This window comes from Grammomys surdaster, unplaced genomic scaffold, assembly GCF_004785775.1.
Source record: "Grammomys surdaster isolate TR1022 unplaced genomic scaffold, NIH_TR_1.0 254, whole genome shotgun sequence".
Lineage (NCBI taxonomy): Eukaryota > Metazoa > Chordata > Mammalia > Rodentia > Muridae > Grammomys > Grammomys surdaster.
The window spans coordinates 126,405-146,354 of NW_021604695.1; the positions used below are offsets into that span (position 1 = coordinate 126,405).

Consider the following 19,950-nt stretch of genomic DNA (forward strand, 5'->3'; position numbering starts at 1 on the left):
GCTCTTCCAGAGGTCCTGAGTTCAATTCCCAGCAACCACATGGTGGCTCACAACCATCTGTAATGGGATCTGATGCCCTCTTCTGGTGTGTCTGAAGACGGTGACAGTATGCTCATATACATAAAATAATTCTTCAAAAAAAAAAAAAAAGAACTCTGCACTCGCTGACGGCACACAAGCATGTGCACATAAACAGGGAACTCCCAGGGAGACGACAGTCTGTGTCTGCCAGCACCCCGCTGTGATGCTGCCCTACAGTTTGTAAGATTCCTGGAAACTGGCTACAGGGCAATACAGATTACCTTCTGTGTAACTTCTTGCACTGCACATAAACCTGCATCCGAGTAAGTCAAACCTGACGGTGAGTGACACTGAGGTCACAGAGACTACAGCAGAAGCCGTTAGAGGCCGGTGGCTGGCCTGCACAGTAGAGGTGACAGACGGGGTGTCCAGCAGGAGCTCTCACTTCCCACTCCCTAACTTCCTAGTTGTGCCCAGGCTTTTGGAGGAAACAGTTTCCTCACACACACCCATGCAGTCTTTGTCACTGAGTTAAGGGAGAACACTGAGGATGTGGGACACACCCACATCCCTGGGCTAGAAGAAAGACTATGAGAGGTGGGGAGGGCTCAAGTCATTAAAAAACAAAAACAAAAACAAAAAAACCCCCACAAGACCTTCCAGTCTCTTCTGCCCTCCCCAGGGTACACAAAATGGTAGGCCCTGTTACACAGGGTGACAGACTAAAGCTTGATCACACGTGGAGTTGTGCTTAGCAGCTTTGTGGTGCTGTCAGGAGGGTGCATCAGTCATACCCACTTTACAGATGGGTATACGCAGCTCAGAAAGGCTAGAGAACGTGCCTAGAGTTACCAGTGCTCAGTGGCAACCACATTTGCTGGACTGCACAGTCCACCTCACTGCTTCCCAGGCCTTTGGACCTTCCCATCTGGGCACAGCTACAGGTGTCTGAGGCCCCACTGCTGGGATCTGAGGCCAGAGGCAGATGCGTTCTCAAGCCCAGATCCTACTGCTAGGGTAGGAAGGCTCTGGACTGAAGGCAGAGAGACCTGGCTTCAGGGGCAGGAGTTTTGCTTTCTGGGTTTTCCAGTGCCCTCATCTATTCAGAGCTTCCATCTGGCAACAGCATACCATTCGCACACAGCCCTTAGCAAAGCCAAGGCTCTCACCCACCCACACCCACTCTCCCACCCTGGTCAGATGTCCAGTGTGCCGAGGGCATGACCCCTGCTTGATCTCTTCTACTTATATGAAGTTATCCTATTCTGGTAAGGGTCCTGAAGTCAGGAGGCAGCATGAACCAGACAAGCTCAAGTTCAAACCTGCTCTGTCCAGTTACCTTGCAGAAAATGACGACATAGGCTGTATCACAGAAAAGCCAGGTTCTGCATGGCCAGAGCATAAAATGGTCCTACTAGTATCAAGGAAGGAGAGAACTAGAACAGATCAAAGTCCCCAGCTACCGAGTCTGTGACCAGCATGGGGAGAGGGGATTCCATAACAAGATGAACATACAGGACTCAAACTCAGTCCCCCCGACAGAGCCCAGCAGACAGGGCTGAGTTACGGAGGGTTTTGGGAATGGGAATGCCTAGCCTAAAAGTCCCAAAGGAAGCAGGTTTCAGTGGGGGTAGGGTGAGGAGCAGTACAATGAAGGCAGCTCTAATTTGTTCAAAATGATGAGAAAGAATCCACCTCTTAAGGAGTGGGAGCAACTCAGAACCCGACAAGGTCTCTGTCCTCATCTGTGTGATGGGGCAGATACTGGCTAAGTTAGTATAGTAGTTACAAAGATGTGGTCTCTCCCAGGAGACAAGGTGACTACCATAGCCAGGGACTATACAACAGGACACAGAGCTCTAGCCTCCCCGTCAGGGCTGCAGAGGGTCAGGGTCTGGCTGAAGCACACAAAGGCCAGGACTGAGGCCCGACCCTGACCTTAGAAGGACAATGAATATCTGAGAGGCTGGTCAAAGGCAGTAAGGGTTGGACAGACAGACAACAGGAAGAGGAAGCTTAGCTTGGATTCTTTGTCTCTGGAATACAGGTCACAGCTAAATACAGGCTAAGACTAGCAGGGAGGATTTTGGGCGTCCTAGGGGGAAGGCACACCTCTGCTGGGCCCTGACCTGACACAGGACAACCCACATGTGAACATAGGCTAGGGCCTGACCTTTGCTGCTGCCAGCACCTCATTGGCCACTTCTCCCTCATCAGCTCCTCTAGGGATCAAGTGTCACTTCCTCTTCTCTCCTCACCTAGGAACCTGCATCAAAGCACCTTTCCCACCATTAAAGATTCACTTGTCACTTGCGACAGAGGCAGTAGTGGGAACATGGCTTTGGCACAGGCTCAGGACAATGAGTCAAGCACTAAAGGCCACCAATAAACAACTGTTGAACGAGAAAACGAACCTCATTATTGCTATCCAAAACCTTCAACTTCCAAAAATCAAAACGATTTGTTTGGGTGCAGTCTATATACCAGTAATTCCAGAACCTGTTTGAGTTCAGGGACTCCACAAGTTTTATGGCAGCCTGGCTGACACAGTGAGTTCCAGGCCAGGCAGGGCTCAGAGTGACATCCTCTCTCTTTGTGGGTAACAGTACTTGCTATGTAAGCATGAAGACAGAATTTAAATCTCCAGCACCCCCATAAAAGCTGGGTGAGCCTATATACTCCTGTTAACTTCAGTGCTGAGAGATGGAAGAGACAGGAGGACTGAAGGGGCTCGCTGACTGAGCCTCTACCCAGACTGGCAGTGTGGCTCAGCTAATATGTGAAAGTGAGAGTTCAATTCCAGGGACCCAGGTGGGAGAGAACTAACTCCACAGGCTGTCCTCTGACTTCCACATGTACATTTTAGTGCACGTGCATACACACTAGTAAATGAGAGATTTAATAAACAAAACAAAAGCAAGGCAGTTTGGCACAGTGAGAAACCCTACTTTTATAGAAATACAGAGAAAAATAGAACAGGATACTTGATGCCTTCCTCTTATCTACACACACACACACACACCCCTACACACACACCCCTACACACACACACACCCCTACACACACACAAACCTACACACACACAAACCTACACACACACACACACACCTACACACACCTACACACACACACCCCTACACACACACCCCTACACACACACACACACACCACACACACACACACACACACACACACACACACTCTGATTTGGCCCTACACATTAGTACCCAAGGTTCTAAGCACCTCCCTGGTTCAGGCCCTTTTTGGTCCCTACTAACCTTTCTCTTCAGCTCCCACTCCTCCCACTGTCAGCTGCCTCCTCCAAACACAGCACACATCTCACGCTTTTACCAATGGGCCGATCCAGATGGAACCTTTGCCTATCCTTGTACTTGCTGTATACTATTCCTTTACCCTGTCTCCTCCCTCTGCCCATCAGTTGGACACTCAGGGCTGGAGTTGTGTGCATGATTAATTACTCATGGTGCTTGTGCGTTGGTGGTCCATTGCCTAGCCTAGATGCTGGAGGGGCGCCATTTGTCAAGTCAACTTCAGAGGGAAGCAAATGGCCTAAAGACCTATGATGGCAGATCTGAGCAGTGTAGCTCTGCTTTCTTGGAACTGACAGCAGGCTCCCTGCCCTTGGAGATGTTGTAGGTGCCATGGGGTATAATAACAGCTAATTCTTGGTCTACTGCTGGAAAGTTCTGGCCTTCCCTGAGGAGGCTGGGTATAAGCACTCCTTCAGTGTAACTGTCTGTTCCAGCTAAGCCTTGTACTTAATTTCAAAGACCTTGAGAGAAGAGTCTGCTAAGCCACAGCAGAATGACTCATATGTATACCCACACATGCTTGCCCACCCATCACTTAGCCATGCAGGCCCCTCATGCCAAGGCAGAAGTCTATTTGCAACAGTCTCAATGTAGCCAGCATCCTTGATTTGATAAGCAGCATGCAAATCCTCCTTTCTTTGAAGTAGATGTCTAGTATATTTCATTTCTGCCTTATGCTTCAAGATTTCATCAAGCAGGTACAGCTTGGTGGTACCTGCCTATGACTTACCATTTGGGAAGTAGAAGCAAGAGGACTGAGTTCAAAGCTAGCCTCCACTACATAGCAAGTTCAAAGTCAGCTGAGGTTACACTAAGACTCTCTCAAAAAAACAAAACATTAAAAGATTTTCTCTACTATCAGGTCAGATGAATATTTCTACACTATGCTTTTTAAAACCCAAATGTCCACACTAGCTAAACAGAGAATCAGATACTTAGGGGTGGCTGGGACTCTACCTCCTAAGGATCTGGAGGCCACAGTAACCCCTAGGAAGCTAGCTTCTACAAGTGCTTTGCTTGGAGGCTGGGCTGGGTGATCCCGAGGCCATTGCTGTCCTCAGGCTGCTAGCTCTTGGGACACGGTAGGGATAGAGGAGAAAGGGCCTAGATATTTCAAGGAATGGATGCCAGGAGTCACAGACAGGAAGGAAACCTTACAGAGATGTAGGAGGCTCCACCCAGTCTCAGGATCCGTATGAGTAGACAGAACTGGCCTCAGACAAACTTCCCTTATTCCCTTCAGTGGTACTGCTAGGCCTGAAGATCTCCTTCCCTCTTCCACTCAACAAGAAGCTGCCAAACCTAAGCTAGGAGGGGACACTCCTTTGTGTACTATGGCAGATGCCACCACTCAATCCCAGATTTTCCTCTCTTTCTTGTCTCCACCTCAGAAGTGGAGAAGCTGGGGAAGAACTGTATGCAGTAAGGCTAGGTTCAGTGACAAAGGGCCCTCTCAGAGGCACTGTCCTGCTGTCAGCTGCTGTGTGGCAGTACCACCTCCCTTGAGTATGTCAAGCCAGCAACACTGGACTGGCAACACTTTCATGCTAACACTCCCAAGTCCCAAGGTGATACCCACTGTGAATTAGGGAGGAGACGAGGCACTACCTGAGATGCTCTTCAATCATAGGGTGCCCAAAAGGGCTGCTCCCATAGTGCCGTGCTCCCAACTGCTTTTCCCACCTCTGTCTTCTCTCCATCTATAGCTACCCTCACCTGCATCATCCATACACTGCTTCTTCTTGGCCTTTTGCCTCCTGTTCTGCACTTCCTGTCCCCCCCTACCATCCTGGCCCCTGAAAGATTCCAATTCGTGGCACACTGTGAGACTTTTCTACCTTAGAGGTCTAACCTACCTAGTTCCACGAAGACACTCCAGTATCTGCACCTGCTTTGGGCCTCAATGTCCACAAAAGCCAACAGGTTGCAAAGGTGTCACAGAGGCAAAAGCTACAAACCTCAAGAAGCTGGTCCTGTCCTCGGTGATGAGGGTAACTGAGACCATGCTTTAACAAGAGCTCCAGTTGTCAGCTGACCTTCATGTTCATGGATTTGCTATCAATGCTCAACCACAAACCCTGGGGGCTTTTTATGGTCATTCTGACATGTGTATCTGAAGCTTACACTCCCAACAAAGGCAGATAAAGGCAACATTGCCTTCTCACACTGGCTCTTATCCAGTCAGCAAGTGTCCTCTCGTGCTCTTTACTGCTTCTCCAGTTTCTTGGCTTGCTGGAGGTGTGTTTAATGGATCCTGAGTGTACTGCAGAAGGACCACCCAATGTCCATGGGGAAAATGTGTTAGATACACTGCAGTCAGACATGAACCATGAGTTCAAAATTAATAAACCAATTTTATATTAAATAGGGAACCTTTTGGAGGAAACACACATGAAATAAGATTGTGCATTGACTGGCTGGAAGAAATTATGACAAGAGGTTTAGAGGAACCCAAGATTTCCCATAGGAGTCAGGGTTTGTTATTCAATGATCCTGGTAACATAATGACCATGAGCCATAAGAATTGCTTTTGCTGTGTGGTAGCTGACTGAATCCTCAAACCAAGACATAAGACGGGCCATGTTTGTTATTGCCCTATTTCACAGAGGGGCATACACAGAAAGTACAGAGCCAGGAGTACCATCCCTACATTCTATACCACCCTGTCATACGGAGGCCACAGTTCTGACCATCCACAAAAGGAGTGCAATACTCACTGCTCTGGAGAGGAGCCAAGGTAATGACATGGCGTACTCTCCACCACTCATGGGGTGAACCGCTCTTGACACCATGCTTTCTGAACAAAACAGAGTGTGCCTACCTTCTGGGAGACAGACCAGGTTCCTTCTGAAAGCACAGACTTTGGATGGATGGCTAGACCCACTGGCAAGGAGCAAAGCAGGACAGGGCAAGGCACAGCAGGACAGATGCTGAGCAGGGCACAGCTTGGCAAAATTTTAGATGGTGAAGAGGAGCTAGGAGAGAGGCCAAGAAAAAATAGAGGTGGCCTCCTCTCGGCAACTTCCCAGGGCTGCTCGAACATGGGAACCTTCTTGCTGTCCACAGATTCCCTCGTGAAGTCCCCCAGGGCTGGGCTGTAGTCAGAGGACTTGACAGCACATCAGACTACTATCTTGATAGCCCCAGTGCATTTGGCAGCACCACAGGGAAGTCCAAGGCCATCTTAAGTGGAGTGAGCTCACGATGACTTGGAATCCTTCTTCCCTCCCTCACATCAGCCTTGCCCTCCCAGAGAAGTCATCCTGCCCAGTCCAGAAGCCTGGGGACTTCCCTTCCCCACCAGCAAAGCTTTGTCCTTCTAGGACAAAAACTCCCCTTCGAGAGTCCCACTTCTCTCCCACCGCCTGCCAGAGCTCCCCTTCCTGCTCTATCCTTTGCAGGTTCATCTTGCTCACCCCCAGCCCTTGACCAGGGACCCCCAGCAAAGCAAGTTGTCTTCCAAAACCCATTTCCACTCCAACATTCAATAAGCAACCCGAGGGCAACTCTTCCCCTTTGCTCCCCCTGCACAGTGCTCCCCTCAGAGCACTAGCATAGCGAATGCTCTACGCTCCAGGGCATGCTTATCACCACACCTTCAGCAGTCCTAAAGCAAGAGGTCCAGTTTCCAAGCTGTAGTAATTAACCATAAATGTCCTACTGTGTACCAAAGCTATAAACACAAGATACAGATACTAGTGAGATGTATAAGATGCCAGCACTCCAGCCCAGCACCAACCTTGGATATGCAACAGCCTGCTCCGCCTGGTAAGAGGTTGGGGTTGGGGGTGAGGATACAGAAAATAAGTCCTGGCTTTTCAAATATTGGCTTATGTCAAATATATCAACCTTGCTGCTAATTTCCCAGAAGTCCTAGTTACAAAGAATTACTTGAAAAGAGTCTCAGAAAACTACCTCACTTGTAGAGTGCTGACAGGTCACAAAACCCAGGCTTTTCTTAAACTGTCACAGGCTCTGAAGCCAGTGTGCAAAGCCAGACACTGCCAGGCCCTGTACACCTTGACTGCCGGGTTCTCTGCATCATTCTGAATGATCAAGTGCATCCCAGAATAGAAAGGTGGTGTTAACAGGCTCATTCACTGTGCCTGGAGTGACAGGTGGTGTATCGAGTAACAGAGGCAGGAGCCAAGAACCCTGGGCAGCTGGGAGAGGATGAAAGGAATGCAGGGCTGAATGGGGAACACCAGGAGTTCAATTCAGGTCAGCAGACAACACTCAGACGGCCCTGGGGATGGAGGCACAGGAAGGAGAGGCCCTCCTCAGAGCCTGCACGGTGATCTTAGGGTTGGAATCCCAAGTGACACAGTTACACAGGAAAACAGCCTGTGTGAAAAATACCTTAGTGATTCTGGCTGAACAGACATGTCTCAGACTTCACTGCCAGAGGAAGGCCCAAACCAGGGGAAGCTAGCTCTCTGAATTTTAGGCAACACTCAGATGATTTAGGCATTTCGTGAACAACAGACACACTAGAGCCTATCAAGGGCAATCCACACAGGGAGAAGTTTCAATGTATCCCATTCCAGGAAGTGCTTGCAGAGGGGACCTAGAGGATGTGGTGCAGCACGGAGCAGCAGTAGAGCACTTCCTAGTTGAAAGTTCAGTTAGATGAACAGGGAAGCATACTGACGGCCAAACCTGATAACTTGGGTTTACTCACTGGAATCCAGCTTGTAGAAGGAGAGGACTCCTCAAAGTTATTTGTAGTAGTGCACACGCGCGCGCGCACACACACACACACTTAAACTATTTTTTTTTAAAAAAAAAAAACAGTCTTAGTAGCTTCGTGTAGTGGCTCACACCTGCAATCCCAACATTGGAGAGTCCTGCTGACACTTAGGAAGGATTCCATCTCTGATGAGGCCCTGTAGGCCCAGGGACAGACGGAGCAGAATCTGAGAGAGGTGCTGTGGAGGGCAGGAGACAGAGGTGAAGGAGCAAGCATTGCTTACATGTCTCTCTGATGCCCGAAACTCACATAGTATAAGGTCCTTAAACTCCCCAGCATAGAAGCCTGTCAGAGAAGAGATGGTAGTTCTCCTACCCCTTCTGAGATATATTCCACCATACAGAGTAATAAGTCACAACTGCCTGGAGGTCAGGCATCCCCGGCCCAGCTCACTGAGGAAGATAAACGGTAACTGAGGAACTGTCACTATAATGGCTCCTGGGGCCCACCCAGCTCTCAGTCTCTGACTTTCCAGAAACTCTACTGGCCAGAGGCCAGATTTGGCCTGGGGCAGAGGTGAAGGGTCACATTCTCCAAGAGGCCAGGCTGAAGGTTCAGTCCATGTGCCCACAGGCAGCCTCAGCCCACCCAGCATGACTAGCACCATTCTTTGGCATCCCTTCACCTTTCTCCAGCATATTATTTTTGCCAAATCACAATAGTCACACCTTCAGGTCCTTGGGCATTGTCCTTGCCTGCAATGCCCTTCTCTGGTGAGGAGGACACCTGAGTGTCCCCATGTTTCACCTAGACTCTGATCTGGGCCAGCACCACTGTTTGGGTAAACACAGGTCTTTGCTGCCATTCTAGTTTTGCTAGCCTGTTTATTCATTGCACTGTTCCTTCAGACCCTGAGCTTCTTGTAGATGAAAATCTGTGGTTTGCATCCCCTGGCTCCATCCCAGGTCCAGAAACACAGGCAAACAGAATCTGAGAGAAGCGCATGGTGGGCAGATGGAGGTGCAGGAACAAGTGTCATCTCCTTGTTGCTCCCTCATGCTGCCATAGCCTTTCTTGCCTGAGCTCCCTTCCTAGCACCTCTGAAATCACAGCATGGTGACATTTGGGAAGACAGCTTTCAAAAACCACAGTGTGAGGCCCTTAAACTAAATCTCATAATCTGACCTATCAAAATGTTTTTTACTATCTTCCTTTATATTGCTAAGGAAAACTGAGGCTCAGAGAGGTTGAAGAATTTGCTCAGCATTACACAGCAAGTCATGTTCTATCTGCTAAGTACAAGGCCCATGGTATTTGTTCTGCAAGACCCAACTTCATGGCATCCGGTCTCACTAATAGTAGACATAGCAGCTTGTAAGCAAATCTGACACATCCCACAGAGTCTAGATACGTAAGTCTGCCCCTCCTCCAACAGTGAGCTGTTGGCAGTGCTTTCACAACCCAAGCCGCACCCCAGGGGCACGGAGAAAAGGCAAACGGTACCTGGACAGCTTCTACCCATCTAGGAGGTGCTCTGCCGGCACTGTCCCTAGGCTTTGGGTATCCTGCTAGACTCTTCTACTCTCACAAAGAGACCTGTGACATCACTTGCCTCTTGAACAGTCCCTTCCCCTCCTAGGACTGCCACCTATGTGGAAAAAAAGGAGAATGCCCAAGTTGGGGATGGCATAAGTCCCACTGGACATGCTACATCCAGGGGACTGGTGTTTTCATGTGTCGAGAAGGATCCTAAGCTGTGTCCCTGCACAGTGGGAAGGCCATGATTGGTGCTGCCTGTCTTGGGTCCAATAAGAAGAACAACTTCCAAGCATAAGGATCTGCTGTCCCTGAGAAGACGATCACTGTGGAAATAATTTAGGATTCTACTCTCTGACACCGCGTCATCGTCCTTATCTCCTACCAGAACCTCTACCCTGCATCCTGTCCTCCCATCCACAGGACCAATCCAGGAGCTTCTAAGGCAGTGGCTCACGAGCAGTAAAATAGTTAAATAGCTCATTGCTCCTCAATCCAGGTTTTCAAAAAACTGACCAATAAAAAAAAAAAAAGTTCTGGAGAGACAACTCACAGAGCAAGCATGGCTGGGTTTCAGCCAAATCTGCAGTTGTGTGGTACAAGACTTAGGCATGCCATCTGACCTTTTAGTCTCCACCGCTTCCACAAAGTAGAAACCTGGAGTCCTGATCACTCTGCATGTAGCCCATCTGGACACTGAGCTAAATTCTTAAGGATGAAAAGAGAAATCCACTATCTTGTCTCAGTAATTCTGGGAAGTACTGTCCCTTCCCACATGAAGCCTTGACTAAGACTAGAGGGACAGGCATGGCTCAGATCCCATTGCAAGTGACTAAGTGAAGAGTCCCCAACCCCTGATTCTACCTCCACAAGGGGTGGGGTTAGCAGGGCTTCCCATGGACTCTGGGGAGGGCACTCCCCCAGGAGGGCAGAAATCCTTTACCAGTACTGCTGGAGCCACACACACACATAGCTCTGCAGGGTACAAGAAGATTTAGTCACCATCACAGAAATAATTATTCACAGACAACCCTAAGCCCCCACTTTTCAAATATCTCCATCTTAAAACGGGCTCCTAGATGAGGCACCCAGATGGGTCAGAGCAGACACAGATGGCAGGGTAGTGGGGCTAGGGCAGCAGGGAGTGGTCCGTATGTAGCTTCACTCTGGGATGATGAGGTACTCTGGAGACAGATGTAGGGAGGAGTGTGGAACAATGAAAATACACTTAATGTCACTGGGCTGTGTACATGAGGTAGTCAACTGAATAATTTCTGAGGAATGGGCTAGTGGGTGGTATACTGAGGGGTTCATTCCTACCGCGAGCCCTGTTCAGCTACCACACCCACCCCACTCCAAAAGTCAGAGAAATACAGATTTAAAACTCTAGGCCTGAACCTGTAATTCAGCTTGTTACTTTCTTTTTTCTTCCTCTGTTGACTTTTGAGACTGTGGTCTTACTGAGTCTCCCAGCCACTGTCTCCCCAGTGCTGGGCTAAGAGGTATGAATGTCCTCATATACATCTTCAACCTGAGTGAGATGCGTTTATGAACAGGTGCTGGTTTGTAATAGGCCTCTCTTTCCAGAAATTTAGCCAACAGAAAAATGAATTCAAATAGAAGATGAGGCTTGGAGGTGTACAGGGGCAGTGATATTTCTATTAGTATCACAGGACTCTCAGAAGCAGGTAGACAGCAACGCATATAGAGATTAAAACAAAACTTCAAAAGCAACAGAATATATTACAGATCTACTAGTGATATAGGAAACAGAAAAAAGTTATCCTAACCTCACTGCTGTAACACAATTGCTTTTTTAAAAGGCCTTTATTTGTGTGGCCATGCCAGGGGAGACAAACTCTCTGGAGTTGGTCCTCCTTTACTTTTAAGTAGATCCCAGGAATCAAACTTAAGTCATAAGGCTTGACAGTATCCTTATCTACGAGCCATCTTGCCAGCCTTCATTAATTATTCTTTTACCTAAACTTTTAAAATGTTCATTTGGGGAATGGCAACTTTGCCAGAAAAAAAAAAAAAAAGAAACAGAAACAAGAAACATTCTTGTTTCTTAAACAAAGGCAGTATGGTTAGACAGAACAATGAATCAGGACTTCAACTCTTGACTGAGCTGTGTGATTTTGGACAAGTCACTTCTCTGTTCCTTCATCACTGAAAGCAGCCCTTGCCTCCCTCAGCAATAGGTCACTATGAAGTATGTAGTGCATTAAAGAAAGTTAGCAATAATTTGGGACAACTGAAGAAATATTAGTGACTTATGAAAAACAGTAGGTGAATCTGTAATTTTTTTAATGGTAAGGTCTCAGTGTGTAACTGTGACTAGCCTAGGGCTTGCTATGTAAACCACATTGGCCTTGAACTTGAAAAGCTTCTTGATCCCCTGGGTACTCTGGATGGAGTGCTGGGATCACAGGAAAGCAATTCCATTCCCGGTCATTATTGTACTAGTAACACTTCAGGTTCCTTGGTTCTCACAGAGAGCCAAAAAAGGTACTCACCTCAGGGCTAAGCAGGTTTCCTCTCCCATCTAAATGTGCCCAGCCCTTCTGGTTTTAACTGGGGCTGTTCCCCATCCTCCCTACTTCCAGTGACATCCTCCAAGCCTCACAAGTAGGTCCCTCTCTGCACTTGTCTTTTTCTGCCTCTTAACACAATCACATGGTATCTTGTCTATCTGTTACCTGCTTGGACAGCGTTTCCAAGCTGGATGGAAGTCACTAGTTCTGTCTTCCCTGCCTCTTTGCTCAGCCTCTGGTGTACTCAGTACATGACTGTTTGGAAAGTATGAAAGAAAGGAGGGGGAGCTGACTACCGTCCGCTGCTTGGACTGCTCCCACTCCATCATGTGTGCTCTCTCCTTTGAGGGAGCTGTTGGGTAAATTGTAGTGTAATCCTGTTTCTACTGGGTGCTGTCAGACAAGCCCCACCCCTTATTCCTCCTGCCTTGGCACAGGTAGCAGACACCTCCTGACTCTGACCACACCCCTGTGCAGAGCAAGAGCCACGTCATGAAGCGTGGGAAGCTTGGGAAGGCAGAAGGTTCCAGGAGTCTGGAACTATTCAATATGCATCCAACATATGCATAACAGGCTCTCAGCCGCAGCTCACAGAAAACTGCCCACATGGGCACACTGTGGAGACAAGGCCCTGATCTCAATGGCAGGCAAATACCTGTGCAGGGCAGATCTCTCCAGCTCAGCCAATCCTGACCTCTGGAAAGGCTGCCCTTGCCTCTCTCAAAAATTCTGTTTACTTAAGCCTACCAGTCTGTTGGGGAACTAAAGGCCTTCTCCTTGAGTCCTTCAGATCCCCAACCAGAGCCTTGTACTGGTAAACAGGCAGCCAATGGCTGCTCTCCAAATAGCCCACAGTCCAGTTACACCTCTGAGAGTGGGGGTGGGGATGGAGTCAGTGTTTTGAGTCTTTCCCCAGGTAATAGTATAGCCTCTGCACTGCGCCTCCTTCTTAAATGCTTCTCTATCTTCAGGGTGAGACTAACCAAGTGATAGGAGGCACTGTATTTGTAAGTAAGAACCTGAGAGCTCTAGGTGACAGGATTTCAGAAGTCTGATTCTAAGTTCCACTCTGCACTGCAGGTCTAGCTGAACCTAGGGGTATGGGCTCATCACTGTGACACTTTTCTATGGTACAGGGGTGTAGCATGGTGATGTGGACTATCTGTCACCCTTCAGAGGGCTTCCTAACACCTCTGCTCAGCAGGTATCCTTAGTAGAGTTCATCCCAGAAAACTGAGTGTTAAGATACTCTTGCTAGCTTTCTAGAAATCCAAATCCATACTCCACTGTAGAACAGAGACAGAAGGACCCACCCCTGCAGAGAAGCAAACAGATTCCCTGTGCGATTCTGAGCAGGGAATATCTAGCCGGAAGCCGAAGCTACCTATCACAAGACTTAAAGAGGTGAGAAGCCACATGGAAATGAACTGAAGAGAGCAGAGAGGCTTTCAGGCGAGCTGGGTACTCAGAAGAGACTGCTCCACGGCAGAGGCCAACGCCTGGTCTTACCTTTAGGGAATGGGAGCAGCTCTGTGCAAGCTGAATATGGAAGCACTGGTTTCTTTCCCAGGCTCAGCTCTGTTCGGCCCAGCCCCGGAAGAACAGGGTGTTTAAAAGGCAGTAGCTTTCCACCTGGGGGGCCTGATGCTGGAACCACACCCGGGTGAACTGACTTCACCAGGGAACCCGTCCTACTGGCCCACTCCCAGACTGCCTAGCCAGGGCGCCACCGTCGATTCCCTGGCGCCTCTCCCCACTGGGCCCCACCCACGAGTCAGACCTCCGGAACACGGGTGGGACCCTTCAGGGATGAGGCGCACCATACCATTCTAGTAAGGTCTGTGGGTCCACCAGATATCTTCCCAGTTGGGCAGGGTTTGAAGCAGCTGCTTCCTGCTTTGATGTTTGGGTTTTAAACCCAAAGTGAAACTAAAAAGAACGTGGGAAAGCCGATATGGCCTAGAGGAGACAAACCCCCCAGCTTCTGCCCTTTAAGAGTGTAAGATTCTCCAGGTCTGTCTTCCTAACAATCAAATGTGGGAGGAGCTCTACTTCCTCAGATTGGGGAGTAGAGGGTGGGGGTGGGGATGGGGTTGAAAAGGAGCTGCAGAGATGAGCTATCTGGGGACCCACCTCAGAGGTGGCACAAAGACAGCCTTGTGGTCTCCCCGACTACCTCTCCCTCATCTGTTATCTGAGCTCCTTTGTTCCACATGTACAGTGGAGATCCCAGCAACCTGGGGCAGAACTAATTCAGGAAGCTCAGCATAATCTGGCCCTGTAGCACAGAAGGAAAACATCAGCAAGGGGTGCTCTGAAGCTGTTGGATGGTTGGGGCTGACCAGCCATTTGCTGAGCCTACTGCAGCCCAACCAAGGCTAGCCCCAACTTCAGCCCCTCTGAGGTCCCCAGTGGTTGAGACTGCTGCACTCTCAGTCAATTTACTGTATTCCATATTGGCTGTTTTGCCAGATCTTGTAACTCAGGGAGCACGTGAAAAGCAGATATTCAGAGGGGGGCGGGGGCATGTGAACAGTGACCAAGCCTGCAAGGGGAAGTTGTCTGAAGGAGCTTATGTGCCCTGATGTTGCCAAGCAAGTACAGGACACGGGGGACACAGATTTCTGCTGGGCAGGGGAAAGGCTTCTTCCTGGGACCAATGTGACAGTTCCCAAGGTGACCATAACAGAGTCCTCCCTCCCCTCCAATGTTGGTTCTAGTCCTCTGCTGCCCCGCCTCCTATTTCCTTCATTGTTTACTTCCTTCCCTCTGGCCTAGTGATAGGCAACAACTTGGGTGAGGACAGCTGAGTGACACTGGCTAACTTCTTCCCCTCTCTGGGCCTTACTCCATGGTGAAACTATGAAGATTAGTTGTTTTGTGACGGGGTCTCATTATATAACCCTGGCTGTCCTAGAAATCACTATGTAGACCAGGCTGGCCTCCAGAGAGCTACCTGCCTTTGCTTCCTGAGAGCTAGGATTAAAGGCATGCACCACTATGGTAAGAGTGTTTTCAAAAGAAAAGAAAAGAAAAGAAAAAAAAAGAAAAGAAAAGAAAGAGAAAGAAAGAGAAAGAAAGAGAAAGAAAGAGAAAGAGAAAAAGAATGTGACCCTGAGTAGAGTACTTTACAAATGTGAACATTTCTAGTCAGGTGTGGTGGTGTATGCTTGTAATTTGAGTGCTTGAGAGGCTAAAATGGAAGAGTTAAGAGTTCAAGGGTGCCGGGCAGTGGTGGCATACACCTTCAATCTCAGCACTTGGGAGGCAGAGGCAGGTGGATTTCTGAGTTTGAGGCCAGCCTGGTCTACAGAGTGAGTTCTGGGACAGCCAGGGCTACACAGAGAAACCCTGTCTCGAAACAAACAAACAAACAAACAAACAAACAAACACAACAACAAAAACCCACAAAGCGTTCAAGGGTGGGCTGGAGAGATGGCTCAGTGGTTGAGAGCACTGACTGCTCTTCCAGAGGTCCTGAGTTCAATTCCCACCAACCACATGGTGGCTCACAGACATCTGTAATGGGATCTGATGCCCTTTTCTGATGTGTCTGAGGATAGCAATGGTGTACTCATATACATAAGATAAATAAATAAATCTTAAAAAAAAAAGTTCAAGGGCTAGCCTAAACTGCATTTAGCAAGATTTTAATTTACCAAAAACAAACAAACAAACAAACAAACAAAAAAAAACCCCAAAAACAAAAAAAACAAAAACGCGTGCTTAGAATGAATAGCAATTTGGCAATATCTGGGGGAAAAATATAAGTGTATAGACTCTCAGAAACATCTTGACTTTCAGGAAGTTTCTATAGTTACAATTGCATGTACTTCCGGGGTTAGGGGCTCTAGCCTGTGATGGGGTGGTGACAGGAATGTGTATCAAGGTAGACTTCAAGAACAAACTTGGCCTCGAGGAACCAGAAGGCTCTGGACAGGCTTTGTATGCTGAACAAGTGGAGCTAGAAGAAGAGGGGTCCTCCCAGGAGGGATTGGGGAAATGACGTCAGGCTTGCTGGAGAAGGGGTGGCCGTTTCACTCACCATGTGTTTGTAACAAGTCCCTCTCCCCACAGGTTTGGTTTCTACTCATGGGAACTAAGGGGGTGGGCTACAGTGCTTCCTGTTGGTACCCTAAGACCAGCCTTTATCTCATCTCATTTAATATTAAAGGTGGTAGGGAGGGTCCCCAGCTTTGCACATGGCCGCAGGGCTCCACACCTGTGCAGACTGTAATCAAATATTTGGAGGTTGAAGAAAGTCAGATCAAGAACTCAGGGAGAGCACTTTGTCTTTGGGTGACTTCCCTCTAATGAGCACTAGCAGATGGCCTTCTGGGAGATACCCTTCCTCACTGACCCATTAATAATTTAGAAAACCAATTTTCTTTTTTGAAGATCAGTTTCCAGAAACTTGCACCCTGACTAGCTTTCCTTTAATGTTGCATGCTCAGGGTTCATAGGCTACCACTCTGGATCCCCAGGTTCACGTCAGAAGGGTCTTCAGTGACAGAACCTAGGGCAGCAGTTCTGAGGTGGGTCCTACTACATTCTGGTGTTGCCATACTCTAGACTTTAAGCCTCCAAGGAAGCTTTGCCTGCCCGGTTCCCGCTGGGGCTGACTCACGGCCAGACACACACACTGACACTTGATTAAAGCCTGCTGACTACACGGGCAGCTCACCAGTCACCTTGGTCAAGCCACGTTCTACGACCTAGCCTCAGTCTCCTCCTCTGGAATAAACATGTACAACTGTAAAGGTTCCATAGGTTTTACATAAGGGTCAACTGGGATAACAGTGGATAAAAGTTTTGCAAAGCAGAATAGGCTAGACAAACATTAAAGATCCAGAAGCAATGTGCCACACAGAAAGCAGAATGAGCACACATGAGCTCTGTTTCTGTGACAGCACCTGACAAATGGCAATCTAGTAAACTTACCACACCTCAAAGGGACAACATGGTCGCTCTAGCCCACTGTCTAAGTGATGTTTCTCAGGCTGTCTCTGTTCTAGAGAACTGTGAAAAACCTCTTTAAATAAACTCCGTTAAGATTTTGGGATGGGCTGGGTGGTGGTGGCGCATGTCTGTAATCCCAGCACTTGGGAGGCAGAGGCAGGCAGATTTCTGAGTGTGGTAAATACCAATCTCTCTCCTGCAGTTCCCGACCTGAAGCCTAGGAATTTGGACCCGGGCTCTAGCATCTCGTTGTGTGTGATGTACTTTATGATTAGTCTCTTCCTAGCTTCTGAGTGGCTGACTCCTCTGGCTGGGATTTCCAATGGGCTCAGACATGGAACACACATGGAACAGAGCTCTAGAGGCTTCTGGAGGCTTCTAAAAGGCGTAAGGATCCTTTAACTTTATGGAGAGTCTAAGCCAGTAGCCAACCCTGACATTAAAGATTGTCAGAAAGCAGTTTTGTGACAATTTTTCTTTTCTTTTGTTAAATATAGGGTTTCACTCTGGCTAGCCTGGAAGTTGCTATGCAGAGCAAGCTGGTGTTTCACAAAACTGAGCTCTGTGACTACTGTGCCTCTCGTTCAAGGGGCAAGCAGCTCCGAGCCTTCGGCCCCTTAAGGCACGGATTTCCTTTCTAAGTAGCTGAACTGTGGGAAGAGCCAAGGCTTGGAGTCTGCCAAGCCTGAGTTGGAGCCATACTTCCCTTATCTGTAGGATGGGATTTGATAAGTCTACCTGCCTCTGGCTTGCTGTACAGATTTCATGAGGCTGCCTGTGGGAGCGCTGGCTCAGAGCCTGCCCCAAAGCAGGTGCACAAGGAGCATGCTCAGAGTGACACTACCTTCTCCAAATTCAAAGCACACATCCTCCTTCCCCAGGATCTGGAGTCCCTGCTCTGCTCTCCTCAGGAACACAGCCTCTGTTATCCTATCTATGCTTCCCATGCCCCACCCTAACCTCTCCCTCAGGCCTCTTCCCGGGTGCTGCAGAGCCTCCTCCCTGGCATATTTTACTCATTCCTGCTCGATTCCTAGCCTGAACCAACATTTTGAAAGAGTCCCCCAGTTGTATCATCCCAGTATCCTAGCTCTGTACCATCCAGGACTCCTCAAAACAGCTGTACTCTACTGATGTTCAATGCTATCTGCAACTGCATGGTCCCTCTCAGACTTTCTAGTCAGAGCCCCAAGGCATCAGCAAAACCAGCAAGCATACTCAGCTCTCCAAACTCACACTTAACTTGCAACCCCACCCCTCTGCCTTGAGCAAGTCATTCTCCAGAATGCCAGCCCCACCCTCCGCCTAGGCCAATTCAACCCCCTCAAAGGGCTCTTATTCCTCCAGCTCACACTTATGTCTTCCTTCTCAGACAATGCCTTTCCTCAGCAGCCACTTAATTACAGACTGTCACACAGTCTCTTATAATTGTAGGCCTTGTCCCTCATCAGACCCAAGTTCCCAGGAGCAGAGGACTTGTCTGTTTGTTCTTCCCCTTTCACTCCAAGAGAGCCAGCCCAGGCTGAGAGGGCAGGCCCCTGGAAAGGGAGGGTTTCCCAATACCCAAGTCAGCTCCTAGCTCATCCCAGTCCAACCACTTGGGAGCACTTTGCTCATCTTCAAACTAGGCCAGCCACTGCAGGGGTGAAAGAGGCCTGGGGGAGATTAAGGCATGGCTCTAACCTGGCTCTCTGTCAGTCTTGTTCTGGGATGCTAGGCTTTCTTACTCCTCAAGCTTGCTTCCTTACTAAGTTATAATAAATAACCATCTTTTAGCTCTAAAATTCAGCTTTATTGCCTTTAAAGCAGCCTTGGCTTCCAGAAATGGATGGGGAGGAAAGCAGCTAATTGCAGCCCAGGCTGAGTCAGGAAAGGCAGCCGCAGCCAGCACTGGGAAACCTGGGAACTCGAGTGGCCTTCACACTGCACACCTCTCATCCACCTCATTAAAGTGCTGCTGAGTGGATTCCACTGTTGCTCAGGTGTTTCACTCCACAGTCATTAGCCTAGCCTGTCCTGCCCTGATAGTGCCTGCTGCTAGGAGGTCTCAGCTGGGAAGGGTGACATGCTGCTACAAACAACCAGGCTTGCTCAAAACTAGGCTGATAGTAGTATATCACTTCTCAAGGGAGTACCCAACCTAGGCAGGCATCTCCATCCTACTCTGGCAGACAGAAAACCAAAGCACAGGGTCTCTGACCCTAAGTGTGGGCTACTCCCAGTTCAACTTTTCTCAGAGTGCTGCCAACAGGCTCTCTGTTTCGGTAATTCTCCAACCCAAATAAGACTGGTCAAAGAAAACACAACTCAATAATTATGAATATAAGCTGCGCGCCTAGATTGGGCAGATTCACCACTACACTACTCTATTCCCCAGCTATGAGTCCCTTATAACTTGCGGGTTTCCCAGCCATGCGCTCGTCCTTCCACCTCCTACTCCTCCTTAGTCTCTCTGTCTCTCTCTTCCCATGAACCTTTATTTCTCCACCTCCCCTTCTACTGCCCAATCACTAGCTCTAGCCTTTATTTTACAAATAAAGGTGGGCAGAAGGTTCACTAGAATTCACCTGTGTACTGATTCACTCCTCCTCTGCAGCCCTTCCAGGAAAGGGGAATTAGCATCAAAATACAAGGCCAGGGCTATGCACAACGCTCTCAGCTTCAGACTCCTTGACAGGATTCACACCTGACCCAGACCTGACAAAAGAGGTTCTCTGGGGACAGAGCTCAGGAAACTGGAATTTGTAAATATGAAGAATCAAAATGTTATATAGAGGAAGCACAGGAGATGACGTGACCAGCTAGTCACACTTAGGCAAGTATATATGAACCTGGAACTGACAACCTCAGGGAGTAGCAGTCTGTACCACAGAGGCAA

At 48.6% G+C, this 19,950-nt stretch overlaps 1 protein-coding gene across 7 annotated transcripts in view; it reads right to left on the reverse strand.

Moving 5' to 3' along the window:
- The window catches only part of Dlgap4 (DLG associated protein 4), a 97,568-nt gene that overhangs the window by 19,091 nt on the left and 58,527 nt on the right, over positions 1-19,950 (reverse strand). Inside the window, exon 1 of one of the 7 annotated variants that reach the window (XM_028775219.1) lies at positions 13,939-14,052. The exons of the other annotated variants lie outside the window; for them this stretch is intronic. The gene's annotated coding sequence lies outside the window, so the exon portion shown is untranslated. Of the gene's footprint in view, positions 1-13,938; positions 14,053-19,950 lie in introns of those variants that run through there. 7 annotated transcript variants of the gene reach the window in all.